General features: G+C 38.4%; 1 long non-coding RNA gene across 2 annotated transcripts in view; it reads right to left on the reverse strand.

Moving 5' to 3' along the window:
- The window catches only part of LOC125150432 (uncharacterized), a 219,468-nt gene that overhangs the window by 14,458 nt on the left and 186,928 nt on the right, over nucleotides 1-18,082 (reverse strand). Inside the window, exon 4 of one of the 2 annotated variants that reach the window (XR_007146345.1) lies at nucleotides 5,590-5,654. The exons of the other annotated variant lie outside the window; for it this stretch is intronic. This is a non-coding gene — a long non-coding RNA (uncharacterized LOC125150432). Of the gene's footprint in view, nucleotides 1-5,589; nucleotides 5,655-18,082 lie in introns of those variants that run through there. 2 annotated transcript variants of the gene reach the window in all.

The following is an 18,082-nucleotide window of genomic DNA, read 5'->3' on the forward strand; positions in this document are numbered from 1 at the left end:
CTGATGGATAGACCCTGTGATTATTATATAATGAATGCCCTTCTTCATCTCTTGTTACAGCCTTTAATTTAAAGTCTAGTTTGTCTGATATAAGTATGGCTACTCCAGCTTTCTTTTGACTTCCAGTGGCATGATAAATAGTTCTCCATCCCCTCACTCTCAATCTGAAGGTGTCCTCAGGTCTAAAATGAGTCTTTTGTAGACAGCAAAAAGATGGGTCTTGTTTTTTTATCCATACCTTATGTGTTTTGGTTGGTGCATTTAGTCCATTTACGTTCAGTGTTATTATAGAAAGATATGAGTTTAGAGTCATTGTGATGTCCGTAGGTTTCATGCTTATAGTGATGTCTCTGGTACTTTGTCTCACAGGATCCCCCTTGGATCTCTCGTAGGGCTGGTTTAGTGGTGACAAATTCCTTCAGTTTTTGTTTGGGAAGACCTTTATCTCTCCTTCTATTCTAAATGACAGACTTGCTGGATAAAGGATTCTCGGCTTCATATTTTTTCTGTTCATCACACTAAATCCTCCTGCCATTCCTTTCTGGCCTGCCAAGTTTCAGTGAGAGATCGGTCACGAGTCTTATAGGTCTCCCTTTATATGTTAGAGCATGTTTATCCCTAGCTGCTTTCAGAATTTTCTCTTTATCCTTGTATTTTGCCAGTTTCACTATGATATGTCGTGCAGAAGATCGATTCAAGTTACGTCTGAAGGGAGTTCTCTGTGCCTCTTGGATTTCAATGCCTTTTTCCTTCCCCAGTTCAGGGAAGTTCTCAGCTATGATTTCTTCAAGTACACCTTCAGCACCTTTCCCTCTCTCTTCCTCCTCTGGGATACCAATTATGCATATATTATTTCTTTTTAGTGTATCACTTAGTTCTCTAATTTTCCCCTCATACTCCTGGATTTTTTTATCTCTCTTTTTCTCAGCTTCTTCTTTTTCCATAATTTTATCTTCTAGTTCACCTATTCTCTCCTCTGCCTCTTCAATCCGAGCCGTGGTTGTCTCCATTTCATTTTGCAGCTCATTAATAACATTTTTTAGCTCTCCTGGCTGCTCCTTAGTCCCTTGATCTCTGTAGCAAGAGATTCTCTGCTGTCCTTTATACTGTTTTCAAGCCCAGCGATTAATTTTATGACTATTATTCTAAATTCACTTTCTGTTATATTGTTTAAATCATTTTTGATCAGTTCATTAGCTGTTGTTATTTCCTGGACGTTTTTCTGAGGGGAATTCTTCCATTTCATCATTTTGGATAGTCCCTGGAGTGGTGCGAGACTGCAGGGCACTTCCCCTGTGCTGTCTTGAATGACTTGCATTGGTGGGCGGGGCCGCAGTCAGACCTGATGTCTGCCCTCAGCCCACCGCTGGGGCCACAATCAGACTGGTGTGTGCCTTCTCTTCCCCTCTCCTCGGGGCAGGATTCACTGTGGGGTGGCGTGGCCCATCTGGGCTACTTGCACACTGCCAGTCTTGTGGTGCTGGGGATCTGGCGTATTAGCGGGGGTGGATCGGTAGGGTACACAGGGGCGGGAGGGGCAGGCTCAGCTCGCTTTTCCTTCAGAGATCCGCTTTGGGAGGGGCTCCTCTTCCATGGGCCTCTCGTCTGAGCTTGGCTCCGGAGTCTCCATACTGCTAGTCCTCTGGTGGTTTTCTGGGTTATTTAGGCAGGTGTAGGTGGAATCTAAGTGATCAGCAGGACGTTCGGTGAGCCCAGCGTCCTCTTACGCTGCCATCTTCCCAGGATCCTCAAGATCAGTCTTGATGGCAAAATGTAGGAAGAACAGCATTTCACAAATTTACTTCATCTTCTAACATATTTTCATTTAACCTCCATATATATCCTTGTGAAATCTCATTCTATGTCCATTTAGAGTCAGCAACTCTTTATCAGTTCTTACTGAGTAGTGGAATATAGTGATCAGATGTCCAAGTTTGGTTCATAGAACAGCACTGGGTTAATGGCCTCCATTTTTTGGTGAGGGCGGGCCTGCCTTGCAAAGGACCATCAGGTGCAGCCGACTCCTCCCCCCATCTTGCTTTTTCTTGATTTCCGGGTGCAGCAGGTGTTGGTTGTCTATAAACCATCATCCTTATCCACACACCTTTTTCTCCTTTCATTTAAAAAAGCCTGGTTTATGTCATGGGTAACATGCTAAGTTCATAAAACTAAGCATGAGTAATCTACACTAATCATTTCCCTATGTTAGTGGATGGTGAAGGAGTGAACATCTGACCTGATTCTGGTCAATAATGTGCTTGGAAGAGTACAGTCCCTACAAGGGAATCTGCCCCCTGATAAAAGGAGAGAAAGCAAGGTGTCTCTTTCCTGCCTCAAAGGGATTTTGTGGGCACCTGATGCCATGTTGGAGCAATGTTATTATCATGTCCCCTCCGTGCTAGTGCAGTGGATGGATTGGAGGGAAGAAGATGCATTAATGAGTAAAAAGTTATTCTGGGAGTGTTAACCAAAGAAATGGCAGTGGAGAGAGAGTGGATGGAATAGGTTCCAGAGATATCTGAGAAGTAGAATGGACAGGAATTGGTGATGGATTTGATATGAGTGAGAGAGCAGGAGTTGTTGAAGAGGACATGAGATTTCTGGCTTGGAAACCCAGGAGTGGTAGTTCTATTAACTAGGAAGATAAAATGTAAGATTTAATAAGCCTTTAAATGTCAAGGTAGTGTTCTCCAGAAAATAGTTAAGTAAGGATCCCAGCTCAGGTTAGATTATAAGGACTAGAGCTAGAGTTATAAATTTGGAATTGTTGGTTTATAAATATTAGTAAAAGTCGTGGATATAAATGAAGTCAAAAGAAATGGGAATCTTCCTTAAATTATTGTTCATTATAATTCCTTTCTGCTTGTTATTTATTTTCTATCTTTGTGTGTCAACAATCCTAATCCATTTCTCATATATCCAACTGCCACTGAATATCTTTTTACCTGTCAACTTATAGGCCCAGAATATCTAAACAGAACATCTAAAATCAAACTTGCACCTTTACCAAATTTAATCCCTCTTTTCTATTTTTTTATCTCCAAGAAAAATAAAAACATCCTCCCAATCACAGAATTTGTGAGTCACTTAGAATTCTACTTTTTAGTTACTCCATATTTAATCATTCTACTTCCTTAGTGTATCTTCAGCTTATTACTCTTTCTCCATTTCATTGACTAGTTTAGCTAATAAACATAGCATTTGTTGGCTGTATTATGGAGACAGTCACCAAATCAATTTACTTCTAATTTCGGCCCTTCCTCCATCCCAATGGTTGTTGGAGTGGAAAGCTTAAAGTGCAAAGCTAATTGTGAAATCTCTCTGCCTAAAATCTCTCAGTGGCCATTAATGTCATTCAGGATAAAATTTAAATTTCTTAGCTTGACATACCAGACACTTCACTATCTTCTACCTCACTGCACACTCACCTTTCCTCCCTTTAGTTTTCCCTATGTGTACTATTCGTTTTTTAATGCTGCCAAAGAATTAGTACAAATTTAAGGGTACCTGGGCGGTTCAGTCAGTTAAGCATCCAACTGTGGCTCAGGTTATTATCTCATAGTTCATGAGTTCCAGCCCTGCATTGGGCTCTCTATTGTCTGCACAGAACCCACTTTGGATCCCGTGTCCCCTCCCTCTCTCTGCCCCTACCCCACTCACGCCCTCTCTCTCTCAAAATAAACACACATAAAAAAAATTACTACAAATGCAGTGGCTTAAAACAACACAGATTCATTGTCTTACAATTTCTCTCTGTTGCCCTCTCTCTGCCTCCCCCCACTCTGCTAGCTCATGCTCTCTCTCTCTCAAAAATAAATATTAAAAAAAATACTACAGATTTAGTGGCTTAAAACAATACATATTTATTGTCTTACAATTTCTGAAGGTCAGAAGTCCAAAATGGGTCAGTAGGGCACATTTCTTCTGGAGGCTCAAGGGAATCCATTTCCTTGACTTTTCTAGCTCCTAGATGCCACCTGCATTCCTGGGTTTATGACCCATTCCTCCATGTTCAAACCCAGGAGTGTGCTTTCCTCAAATCTTGATTCTCTCTGACTTCTGCTTCTGGTCATCTTCTCTGATCTTCCCTTTTCTACACCCCCCCCCTTTTTTTTTTACCTTTTAATCACCTTGTGATTAGATTGGATCCACCTGAATAACTCAGGATACTCCCCTCATCTGAAGATCCTCAAGTTAATCACACCTGCAAAGTCCCTTCTGCCATGTAAGGTATATTCTGGTGATTAAGATATGGAGGTGACAGCCAACAGACACATGAAAATATGCTCATCATCACTTATCATCAGGGAAATACAAATCAAAACTACAATGAGATACTACCTATGAGAATGGCTACAATCAACAATGCAAGAAACAACAGGTATTGGCAAGGATGTGGAGAAAGAGGAACCCTCTTACATTGTTCATGGGAATGTAGACTGTGGAAAACAGTATGGAGGGTCCTCAAAAAGTTAAAAAGAGAACTATGTTATGATCCAGCAATTGCATTACTGGGTAGTTACCCAAAGAATACAAGAACAGTAATTCAAAGATATATGTGCACCCCTATGTTTGTAGCAGCATTATTTACAATAGCCAAAATGTGAAAGTAGCCCAAGTGTCCATTGATTGAAGAATGAAAAAGATGATGTGATATATATATATATATATGTATATATATATACACACACATACATATACACAATGGAATATTATTCAGCCATGAAAAAAGAATGAAATCTTGCCATTTGCAAAAAGCTAGAGTTTATAATGAATATACTCCACATATACTCATATATATACTTGTGAAGCTGGAGTATATGATGCTAAGTGAAACAGCTCAGTCAGAAAGACAAATACCATGATTCCACGAACGTGAAACTTACAAAACAAAATAAACAAGCAAAGGAAAAAAAAATAATACAGAAAAAGACAAAGCAAGAAATAGACTCTTAATTATGGGGAACAAACTGATGGTTGGGAGGAGGGGATGGGTTAAATATGGGATGGGGATTAAGGTGTGCATTCATTGTGATGATCACAGGGTGATGTATGGAACTGTTGAATCACTATATTGTACACTTGAAATTAATATAACACTATATGTTAATAAACTGGAATTAAAATAAAAACGTAAATAAATTTAAAAAATAAATATAAGATAGGTATGACAATATTCTGCTACCACAATTACACCTGACAGTAGCTAGAAACTGTGTTATTGCCTTTTTCCTGGAATGCCATTCCCCTCATTCCTGTTTCACCTAACACCTAATTTCAGGTGTTTCTAAGAAAGAATGCTCAACTTCAGGTTTCAATTCCCTTTCCTTATGAAAACCACAAGCAATAAGGAGAATAAGAGACAGAAATACATACTCTAAACACATAGTCTAGATAATTTCTCTAACTCTAAGGTCAAACGTAGGAACATGGAAATGGGAGTGGAGTAGCACCTGATGTAACAGAATGAAAAATTTCAAATCTAAGAGTTTGCAGAGAGATACCGTGAGAACAAGATTATTGCTTTCTCCATAGCATTCTGGAAAGGCCTACAGAATCAGAAGCATCACTTACCACAAAAGGTCAGGAAGGATGAAGTGGGTAGGGTAAATGAAAATGTTTATGAAAATGTTATGAAGAACTTCCTCTACACCCTGTAGGAGACAAGAAAATATTGTTACTGAAGAAACAGATCCAGGGAGTCTCTGAATCAGTGTAGGAGTCTCAGTGTGGATCTAACAGAGAAGAGTTTAAGCCAAGCACGAACACCTAAATTGTCTTACTCAGTTGTTTAGTTGATGCTGAAGCTAATTTGGGCACAGACACAACCGATCAGCCCTGTGTAAGCCTGGACCATTCACACTCCTCTAATTTCACCAGTGTCCCAGTCAGTAATTATCCTCACATGTCTGTTTCCCACCCATCTTTGGTTTGTAAGTTTTCTTTGTAGAATTAAAAAAAAAATGTGACCAAAGAGAAATTGGTATGAGTAACTCTTCATAGAAGAACTCATTCACTGAATCTATATACCAAAGGGTAGTGTTATATACAATCATATCATAGAGTTAAAAACAAAAACTAAAAGCATCGCACTGATTACTAGGAAATACACTAAAGACATGTTTTTTCAAATTCTTTTTGAAAACAATTTCATGTGAAGTAGATACATAAAGACAGCTTCTGGCTAAAGTAGAGACAGAACCATAACTGGAGGGAGGAAAACAGCCACACCATATTCATAAGAGATGCCTTTTAGCACTTGTAATTATTAAGATAAAAAGACATTAGAGATTGCAGTGTGAAAGAGGAAATGGAAACATCAATGGTCAGACAATGAAGACACTTGCAGCAAGTCATCAAAGGGCGGTAACATTTTACATGTTTCATTCTTCACCAACTAAAGGCACAGCATTCCATCAAAGGATTGCTTTGCATAGTTTTGGCCGCCCCCTGCTGTGCTGTAGTCCACGAGGGGACTCCGCAGCAGCTGGCTTAAATAAAATCCACTCAGTGCTTTTCCTTTCTTTTCACACAACTCTGTAAAATCTGGAATTGCTTGATGTCTAGATTTGCCACTGGGCTTTGACATTTTTATCTGATGATGTTGCATCATCACTGGTGAATCCACTGTTGGCAAACCTCATTAATTGGGTGGAAGCATAATCGGTGACAAATCGAAATTATTGAAAATTTAAAAACCCACTTGTTTTACTTTCAAGGAAACTAGATGATAGAATATGAAAATGCAGTTTAAGAGAATGCTTTAGGGAAACAGTTTCAATGAAGAAATAAAAACTATTGTAATTAGCCTATTACCCCAGGTATTTACATGTAAATGATGTTTCTAAAGTATTCGAGGTTGCTTAAAATTTCTTCCTTGAATTAGTTATAAACTTTACGCATTCTGTTCACAATGGTTTTCCTCTTTAAATTTGCTTAATAAACCATTTCTTCATCATTAGCACAAAGGTAAACGGCAATGTAATTAAGAAAATTTCCAAATTATGGTGCTCTATATAAGTGGATTTCATTTTGCCAAGGTGAAGCAGGTGTAAACGTGATGTCAGAAATGGACATGGGCTATGACTAAACATATATTACGTCTGTCTGATCTCCAAGAACTAGCATATGTATCAGTTTCTAGCCAAGAGATAATCTTGCTTGTAAGACTGCTTAGAACACAAAATCAAAAGACAGTGTCCACATCTAAAGCCTTTGTATCTCACAGTTCCACCCAGTGTGGGAGGAAAATCCTCTGACATATTTGGGCAGAAGAGTGAGTCCCAGGGAAAGCAGACTCCTGAGTTTAGTAGTGATGTTAAGGGCACTATTGAGTGAGTGTGAGCTGCCAAGTAGAATCAGCTCCTGTAACAGATGCTCTCAGTTTAAAGAAGTAAATGCAAGGCTGCAAGAGAAATAACTTCTCAGCACAGAAGCCTAGAGGCCCTTGAGGATAGATGATGCCAGAAAAATGTGAGATTATCATGCCTACTAGAGTATATTAATACTATAAATACAGATAATTTCCTGAGGAAAAAGATCCTTGAAAAGATGCTGCATATCACGTTAAAACAGCAGACACAGAGTGGTAAGCAAGCTTAGATTGCCGCCCTTCTCCCTTCCTCAGGGTACTGAAACAAGACTGGGATGTCTCACAGGTATGTTGGATTCAGACGGGTCCCACACTAAATACATTAATTTTTTTCTCATGCTTCCTTCTCTTTCCAGATTCTCCCTCTTCATTAAAGTTAGAGATAGGCATCCAGTAGCTCAAGAGCTGAATGATAAGGTTGATTCTTTCACTCAATGAATATTTATTAAACAACTAAGTGCTGGGCACTGTTCTAAGTATTTAGGATACATTAGTGAGCAAAACAGACAAACATCCCTGCCTTCTTGGATCTTACATGCTAGTGACGGTGAGTAGTATGGACAGTAAGCAATAAATATAACAAACAAATAATTTGTATCGTGTATTAATGATTGCTGTAGAAAACCAGTACATCAAATAAGTGGGGAGGAGTCAGGATTGTGGTAAGGAATGGCAGGAAGGGTGGGAGGCAATTTTAAATTGGGAGGTCAGGGTAGACTGAAATTGAACAAAACTCAACTATACTTTCTTCTGCTTCTCTTTCTCACCATACCTAGCGGAGTTAAATTCTACCCATCCTTCAATGCCCCTGTTTAGAAGTCATCTTCTCTGTGATGTCTCCCTGATTCCCTCAATATTCCTTAAACATGCTCTCCTTGACATTCCCACATGTGGCTGTACTGTTGCTCACCCCATCCGTCTCTGAGGAGCAGAAAGGTCCTATGCCTGTGCATGGGTGCAGTCTGACAGGTTCCCACCTCCAGTGCTTGCATCTCTGACTCTCTGCCTTAGGGCTTTCTCCAGTGCCAGTGCTCAGAAAGCAAGGAAGCCCAGAAGTGCTGGGAATTTAACACCTCCCTGGGATAATCCTTATACAAGGAGAGAAGAGAGTGGGTAGGTAACTATGCCAGCTTCCCTATCTGCTAGCAGAGTAATTTTGAAGTGCATTCCACACAATTCCTCAGAGGCTCCCAGTGAGATTAAGCACTAGTAGCTCATAGTATTTGTTTATTAATGCACCATTTACAGATGTTTTGCCCTTCCCTGTCTCCCTTTGCATTCTTTCACATGTGCTTTCTGTGCTCATTTTATAAATAACCTATCCAACCCAATCCTTCAGGGGAATCTAAATTCAGATACCTTAGCATTTCAGTTTTGAACTCCTATGGTCTTACTGGATTTTTCTTTATATTATTTGTGAACATTTGCCTCTTTTACTAACTTGTGAGTTCCTCAATTTATATCCTAAAAATTCTTTATTGCTAAACATAGCTTTTGACCTTAAATCCAAAATATTAGGTTACCTATATATTTGGTAAAGTTGGCCTGGCTTTAGTTAATCAATTACCTGAATTCAAATCCTGGCTCTATTATTTGACAACTATATTTGTGGGCACTATTCTGTGCCTCAAATTTCTCATTCGTAAACTGGAGATAAAAAAAACCTAAGTCATAGGATTGGGATTCATAGGATTGGGATTCTCAGGATAAAATAAGAAAATGCACCCAAAGTTCCTAACATAGTGCCTGGCACATATTAGGCACTCATTCAGTGTTAAGTTCTTTCCTGTCCCCTGCCTTTATCTCTCTTACTAAATTCAGTATTTTAAAATAAAGGAACTGGTGTCTTTTAAGACTGATTTTGACCTAAGCATATGTAATGCTAAGTATAATGCATTAATTGCGAACAAACAAACTGAAACATATATAGTAGAATTTCAAGTCTCTTTAAAATATTAACATGCTAAATCAGAGGCATTTCATCTGAGTAAGATGCGGAACCATAAACTGATACATGTTTCTGTATTTTCTCCTGTCCCTTTTAATTCAATAAAGAAGTTGGCACCATGTATGGCAAGATTCCATTTATCTCTTTAAAATGTCTGATATATATTGTAGAAATATACTGCCAATAAAAGAATCACTTTGGCCAATTAGTTACCTAGGCAGGTATGTGCAAAAGAAGTACTACGTTATTTGTAGCAAGTTTCTGCAATCAAAAAATGCGTTAATCATTAGATACTCATTTTTTTTCTTATTCTGAATTTTACGATAGTGATTTGAGGGCAGAGACCCAAGTATTCTAAGTGTGGTGCCTTGCAAATTATAAGAAAATATTACTTAACTCACTAATAACTACAGATAGTGAAATATTTTCAGAATTTCAATTTAAGAAATATTTCCTGCATATGCAAAATCCTGTGTCAGGTGTTTAAAGTTTACAGAGAAGAATAAGAGTAGGGGGAAGATTTAGGATTGTACATAATAGGATGGGGTCAAACTTGGGTGATGAAAGATGTATGAACTCATTGCAACATAGGTTCAAAAGAGAGAAAGATAAGGACCATTTCAGCAATCAAGAAATGTTCTTGAGGAGATAATATCTGAGATGAACTGCTCTAAGGACATTAGTATGCAGAAATGAACAGAGGGTATTTCTGAAATGTGGGGCAGCCTACACAAAGATTGGTCAAAGGAAATAAAAAAATATTTTCAAAAAGAGACTGTAGTCTTTCAATGTGGTTTAAAAAATGAAGTGTATTGGAATAGGTTGTAGTAAGTAGGGGTGGGAGAGGGGAGAGAGGCCATAAGGTGAAGGGTCATGAAAATGAGAGAGAGAGAGAGAGAGAGAGAGAGAGAGACAGATTTGCATCAAATGGGAATGCAAGTAACTGAAAATGCTGTCATAACTCATTTAAACAATAAACAAAATTTATTACCTCACACAATCAGAAGACTACCTTCCTTTTGGATACAGGGTACCCCAGGTTTGGTTGATTCAGTATCTCAATGATTTAATCAAAGAATCAAGTTGTTTTCATCTTTCTGCTGAAGCCAGGACATCAGCTTTGTCTCCTGCCAGCCACCTCATCATCACAAGTTGCCCACTGTGGCTCCAGGCATCAAATATCCAGACAAGATATCAGCCAGCAGAAGAATAAGAACTGTCTTTATATGTGTATAGAAACATCTTTCAGAAATCACTCTCCCTGAAGCAGCTACCTCTCACATTTCACAGGCTAAAATTCATCACATGCTCCTTCCTAAAGCAATTACTAACAAAAGGAATGGAATGTTCATTTTGGCTCAGATGATTCAATTTATATCACTGAATTATGTTGATGGAGTGGATGTCAGAAAAAACAGTTTTTCTTCCAGAAAGAAGAAAGGCATGACACTCCCCAGGAAGTTAAGGTGACCACATATCCTGCTTTGCTTGTTGAATTCTGGTTCATACCTGCTGTCCCAATGTAATTAATGACAGTGCCCTTTCACTTTCAAAGTGTCCTGTTTGGACAATAAATTATATGGTCACTGCAGCTAAAATAAATCATTTTAGACATTTGAAGATTTGAGTATGTGAGCTATAATGTAGAGTGATTAATTAGTAAATAATGTGATAAAAAAAAAAAAAGCACTCACAGGTGAAGACCAAGAGAGTAGTTAAAAGATGACTAAAATACCTCAAGCAAAAAATTCTGAACTGGTGTGCTGGCAATGGGAATGAAAAGAAAGAGACAAAGCGTCCTTACAGAAGTAATAATTTAATATTGGCATCTGTTGATGTAAGACATTACAGTAAGGGAGTAGAATAAAAGGTGAAAAGCCTTAAATACTGAAATTCACATTACTGAGAGGATACATTGTTCTAATGGAGGCAGTAAAGCCAGAAAGACTTGTTTCAGTGGGTAGAATGATGAGTTCAGTTTTGATACGCTGAATTTAGTTCTGTGGGAAAATTAGGTGGAAGAATAAGGAGGTATATTAGGGCTAGCTTCTGTGATAATTTAATTAGAAATTTAAATTTTTTTTTTTGGTGGGCTCTCATGGAGTGGAAGCGTATTACTCAGCAAAAGTAAATAAATACACAAAAAACTTTAACTCATCATTTACTCAGCAAATAATTACTAAGTGCCAGGCACAGTTCTAAGAGTTGAGGAGTGAGCAGTAAACAAAACAGATCAAATCTTTGACGTCTTGGAGTTTATATTCTAATGGAGAGAATCATGACAAACACACGAATGTAGTATTATGACACAGTGTGATAAAGGTTATAAAAGAAAAATAAAAGTATTGGGGTTGATCATGGAAGTCTTTTCTAATAAGGTGACATTTGAGTAAAGAGCTGGAAGAAATGAGCCCTACAACTTGTTGGGACGAGCACTGGGTGTTGTATGGAAACCAATTTGACAATAAATTATATTAAAAAAAATTAAAAAAGGAATGATCCCTACAGATATCCAGGAAATGAATGTTCTAGTCTGAGAGGACAGCAGGTATAAAAGTTTTTATTGAAGTGTTCTTAGAACCTGCAGGAACATCAGTGGGACCAGTGTGTCTGGAGCCTAGAGAATGAGGGAGACGGTGGAAGATAACTAGGTCAGATAGACAGCTAGGGGCCAGGTTGATATGGCCTAACGGGTCCTAGTGATCACTTTGAATTTTCCACTGAATGAGGCAGAAAGCCAAGAGGATTTTTAATGCTGGTGAGTGGAGAATAGATTGCTGTCAGGCAAGGGTGGAGTGGGGATACTAGTGAGGAGGTTATTGCAAAAATTTTGATAAGAAATTATAGTGCTTTAAATAGGAAAGCAGCAGGCAAGATGGTAAAAAGTAGTCAGATTCAGGATATACTTTGAAGGTGGGATTAAAAAACAGATTCGCTGATGGATTAGATATGAGGTGTCAAAGCAAGAGAATAGTCAAGTAACTCCAAGGTTTTGGCCAGAGACATGGGGAAGACTTTTGGAGGAGCATGTGTGAAAGAGAGGTGGTAAATCAAATATTCATTTTCAAAATATTAAGTTTGAGGTGCTTATTTAGACATTGGAATGAAGATGTTAACAAGGCAGTTAGATAGATGAAATGTGAGGTTCAGCAGAGCAATCAAAGCTAGAGATAAAAATGTTGGAGAAATTTTTATCAAATAAGGAGACGACATTTAAAACCATGGGTCTGGATAAAATCCCCTGGAAAATGAGTATAGATTAAAAAAAAATTAAAAAAAACAAAACAAAACAACCTGGAATAGGTCTAAACTGATAACCCTGGGGCATTCCAATGTTGAAAGATCAGGAATATGCTTTTGCAAGGCAGGAGAAGAACTAAAGGAGCAATGTCCCAGAGTCGACACCGTGACCATAAATGTTTAACAAAAAGCTATCTAAAATTAAAAGCCCTGATATCTAATGCTTACCAATTTCTGTGGCATAACTTCTACCATGGCCAACTTTACGCTATGTATTATTATCCAACAATAGGCTTGCAAAATTCCAAACAATTAACAGTTGTCTCTTGCAAAACAAACTCCAGTATACCCCTGCCAGAAAGCAAAGTAAGATGTTTTAAGAAAGAGGGACTGAAAAGCTGTGCCAAATGTTGTCGGTAGAACGAGTAAGAAGAAGATTCAGAAACAACCAATGGATTGGCAACATGGATGAATTTGTTGTTTCTGATGAATTTGTTGTTTTTTTTTTTCATTCTTTTTTTTTAAATATATGAAATTTATTGTCAAATTAGTTTCCATACAACACCCAGTGCTCATCCCAACAGGTGCCTTCCTCAATACCCATCACCCACCCTCCCCTCCCTCCCACCCCCCATCAGCCCTCAGTTTGTTCTGTTTTTAAGAGTCTCTTATGCTTTGGCTCTCTCCCACTCTAACCTCTTTTTTTTTTTTTCCTTCTCCTCCCCCATGGGTTCCTGATGAATTTGACCAATGAATATGACAGACAAAAAAGTTGCTTTCAAGAGTGTTTTTCCTACTTAGTAACGTGGGTAATGTTTAAATTTTCTCAGAAAGCCGTTTGAGAACGTGAAGCATTTAACTACATAAACAGTGCGGGAGAACATTCCAAGGAGAGAAAGGCCCCATAACAGGAATGATTTTCATGGCTTCATGAATTGCGAGAACACCTATGTGTTGCAGTATAGTGGGTAAGGCAGGAAATGGCCAGAGATTAGCTGGAGATGTAAATAAGATCAAAGTGTTCCTTGTAGGCTATCAAAAGCAATTTATATTCATTATAAATAATATGGAATTATTGTAGAAGGGTTCTAAGCAGAGGAGTCTCATAATCTGATTGGGATTTTACGAAAGATTAGGCCAGTGTATAAATAATGCATTGGGAATTAGGGGAAAAATAAGAAAGTGTAGTGTCCCAGTAGGAGACTTGTTACAGTTGTTCAGGTGGAAGGAAGATAATGGTGAACTGGTGTCAGATGCTGGCAGGAAAGAAGGAAAGGAAGGGATACATTTTCAAGGTATATAAATCCTTTGTTGATAAACATAAACAAGAAGGCGGCATTAAAAATGTTTAGATTTGTGGCTTGGGCACTTGGGTAGGATGTCATGCCACTTACTGAAATTAAAGGGAAAAATAAATCTTAAAAGAAAAAAAACACATGTATTTCATTTTTTGTATGTTAAATGGATTTAGCTTCATGGGGTTTGAGATGAGAAGAAAGATTTGGGTCATTGATATACACTGGGGACTTGTTGGCACATGTATGATATTCAAAGTCCTAGAAATGAATGAGATCACCCAGTGAAAGAGAGTAGAGAGAAAGGAAAGTTGTAGCGTGGAGGAACATCTCTGAGAAGGAGAATGCAGAGAGAGGAGAAAAGTTAGAGTGAAGTGGTATTGTAGATTCCAAGAAAGAAAAGTAATTTGTGAGGGGACGATCCATGGTTGAAGGTCCAGTGAGAGCAGAAAGCATGGGGGTCACTGGACACCTTGACAAGAATAATTTTAGAGAAATGGTGGGGACGGCAGCTAAATAGCAGGGGATTGAAGAGTGACCCTCTGGGAGAAGTATAGACAGTTTGTGTTGACAACCCTTGTAAGAAGTTTGGCTAGGAAAGTAAGCAGAAAAATGGGGACCAGGTAAAGAGGATGTAAGGAGATATTGTTTAAAGATGTGTGCTGGGGGTCGACCTTTGTATGCCAGCAGGAATAATTTATTACAGAGGGAAAGACTGATGATGTGGAAGACGGGGGGAATAATCAGGAAGCTCAGCCTTTTCAAAGTGAGTGGCAAAGGGACATGGAGTGAAGGAATGACTTCAGCTGGGTAGGGAGCTTCTCCCTCACAACTGAAGGGTAGAAATAGAGAAGTGCAGTGTCAGACAAGTTTGTTGACTTAGTGATAGGAAGAGGGGGTGCTTCCCATATCATGGCTTCTGTTTATCTGTGATTTATCAGACAAGGTCAGCATAATAAAGTGGTGGTGGGAGGGGGCGTGCAAAGTAATAAAAAGTGATTATTTGACTAAAGAATAGAAAAATAAGCTTCTTGGAGAAACAGAGTAGCATTGCATGTTGTACATGAGTATCTAATAAAGGCTGGTGATCACAATGTGAATTTAAATTTTTTTTTTTTTTTCAACATTTATTTATTTTTGGGACAGAGAGAGACAGAGCATGAATGGGGGAGGGGCAGAGAGAGAGGGAGACACAGAATCGGAAGCAGGCTCCAGGCCCTGAGCCATCAGCCCATAGCCTGACGCGGGGCTCGAACTCACGGACCGCGAGATCGTGACCTGGCTGAAGTCGGACGCTTAACCGACTGCGCCACCCAGGCGCCCCGATCACAATGTGAATTTAAAGGGACGCTAATTACATCAATTTCCTCAGTAGTGTGATTTTCTCGATAATTCTATTATGTTGTGATTAGAAACTGAAATTATGCCACGTATGTACATATCATAAAAAATGAAATTTATAATGTTGAAGTGGATAAAAGTTATCAGTTTCCCTTCAACTGGCACTTATTAATAAGCACATGCTACATGTCATGCAGTGAAGATTCAAGGACAAAAGTCATGGTCCCTGCTGTGAGAAACCCACAATACAGTAGTGCCGTAGGCAATTACAGAAGAACTACGGTCCACTCACATCAGCATGTAAGAACATATTGGTCTAGGACACATCAATACAGGTTTATATTGAGTGTATGTGAGGTCTCCCAGCTTAAAGCGTTCATAATAACCCTATGATTAAAAAACAAAAAGCAGGGCTGCCTGGGTGGCTCAGTCCATTAAGCATCCAGCTCTTGATTTCAGCTCAGGTCATGATCTCACAGTCTGTGGGATCGAGCCCCGCAACAGGCTCTGTGCTGGCAGCATGGAGCCTGCTTGGGATTATCTCTCCCCACCCCCTCTGCCTCTCCCTGCTCACACACTCTCTCTCTCAAAATAAATAAATAAACTTAAAAACTCCAAAAAGCAGTATTATCTGGTATTTTGTCAATCATAGGATTATACAAACTAGCATTTTTGATGTTCTCTTCCCTTCCAGAAACACAAATATTGGCCATACTTATCTAAAATAATTGTCAGAACAGCCTGGTATCCTATATCCTGCATGAGTCAGAATCTCTGAAGGTAAATTGCACGTGTCCTGAAAACTTAAATACTAATTCTGTTATATGTACACATTCTGCCTCAAATAATAAGTGCTAGATACTGTGCTGAGCACTAACACACTATCTCATTTTAGCATCAAATATACAACAAAAAAAGTAGATGTCATTACTAATATTTTTTCAGGTAAGGAAATTTGGTCTAAGAGAAGTAGTAAACTAGGCTTTACATCTAATCTGTCTACCTCAGTCTGTACTTTTATCACCTCTTTAATTCGATTTTTGATAAATATTTTAAGGATTGTTTTAAATGTTTAAACGTTCTTTACTTAGATCCTTCCCCCACCTCCTGCCCCCATGCCAAGCAAGGCAAACATTCTCTCTTTTTTAAAGATTTTATTGTTTTATTTTATTTTATTTTATTTGCTATTCATCTCTGAATAAATTTCTACTGTGCTCTTCATCCTCATCAAAATGTGCTTAAACTGTGTCCTCCCTTAGAATTTCTGAGGGCAGACATCACGTGTTAATCCTTCATTTATCTCTTAGTTCAGTTCCTGGCACACAGTTAGGGTTCAGAAATACATGTTTATCTGAACTAAAGATGGGGTTTGATACCACAGTGGGAGTTTGAGTGGTCATGGCTCCAGGCTTAGAGCACAATGACATCTTTAAGCTGTGACCAAAAGCCTCAGCAATGCCTGGTGATTTGTGGAGAGGGATGCTGTGGACACACACATTATCTCCAGGATATTCTAATGACAGTGAGCATTTCATGTTAGAAAATGGTGAGCTCGATGCATATAGGTTTTTCTCTGACTAACATTCAGAGTCAGGACCTTCTGAGAAGCAGGGGTCAGGTAAAGTAAGGCAGAAGCTCTTTTGTGCTTGTATAGCCTGGTGATTCCACCACTATTCCGGCTCTTATCTCCGTCATAGTTTCAGAAGGAGAGACAGAGACAGACACAGACAGAGAAAGAGACTGAGGTTCACAGCCTTCTGTTATTGCCTAGGTCTAGAGCCTTCAGGAAGTAAGTTCTGCGAGTTTCACATTCCTTATAGTGTGTTTTCCTTCCAAGGTTAATAAGAGATTTAAATGACAAAATATTTATGTACATTGTGAGAAAACCTGGCCTTCTTCCCATTATGTAGAAAATGTTGAATAATTGATAGCTGTTGACATTGTGACATTTTTAGACTGACCTCTTTGAAGCCAGGAGTTATGACATGTCTATCTTTATGGCCCTGATGACAAAGCCAAGTCCAGCTTAGAGGAGTGAATTGAGAAAGAATTAATAAAAGTAATAGCATTTTTCTATTCTTTTGTCTAAAGGCCCTTGACCTTTAGGAAGCTGAGGTCATACATCAGCAGATTTTTCTGATCACCTATTGAAATCATTGAGACAAACTCTACAGGAAATATAGTTAAGCAATTACTAGACACATATTTGTATTTTTAATTATTAATCACATACTTTATTTGAATTGACTCTTTTATTTACCACTTTGTCTAAGTGATAGTAAACATAATCATTCTCATTATAAACTAATTTGAAAGGTAATTTTCCAATTAATAAATATATACCAATGCAAATTGTGTTTCCCTGATAAAATAATTATAATAGCTGCCAACAACTCTGGAAAGAAAACAAAGGCATTTATTTGTTAGTGGCAACACCTAATGAAAGATTTGATGGGCTAAACTAGAAAAATTGACAGGCGCAATTCCCCCCACAAGAACAATTTGTTACTGATGATGAAACTGAAGAAATAACCAGAATGAAGGTTGTGAGATTCACAGCGAAAGCCCTCAGGGTAAAATTAATTTCTTTATAACACAGTTTAAAGGCACACACAAGGAAATTGCTTGTGCCAGATGGGATAGGAAAGGCATTGTGAATAAAAATGAGCATCTCTTTTCTGCTTACAAATATTTAAATTAAGATGATACCAGCATGTCTAGTTAATGGAATAACAATATTGATGGTTGCACAACTTTCTAAAGATTTTCTTGTTCTTTTTAAATGGACTTGTCCACGCACCGAAATATTTTAAGCAATATATTAAACCGGGCTCTTGTTACCAGAGCACATGCTATTCTCTTTGAATGATTGTTGCAGGCAGAACA

Source organism: Prionailurus viverrinus, chromosome D4, assembly GCF_022837055.1.
Source record: "Prionailurus viverrinus isolate Anna chromosome D4, UM_Priviv_1.0, whole genome shotgun sequence".
Lineage (NCBI taxonomy): Eukaryota > Metazoa > Chordata > Mammalia > Carnivora > Felidae > Prionailurus > Prionailurus viverrinus.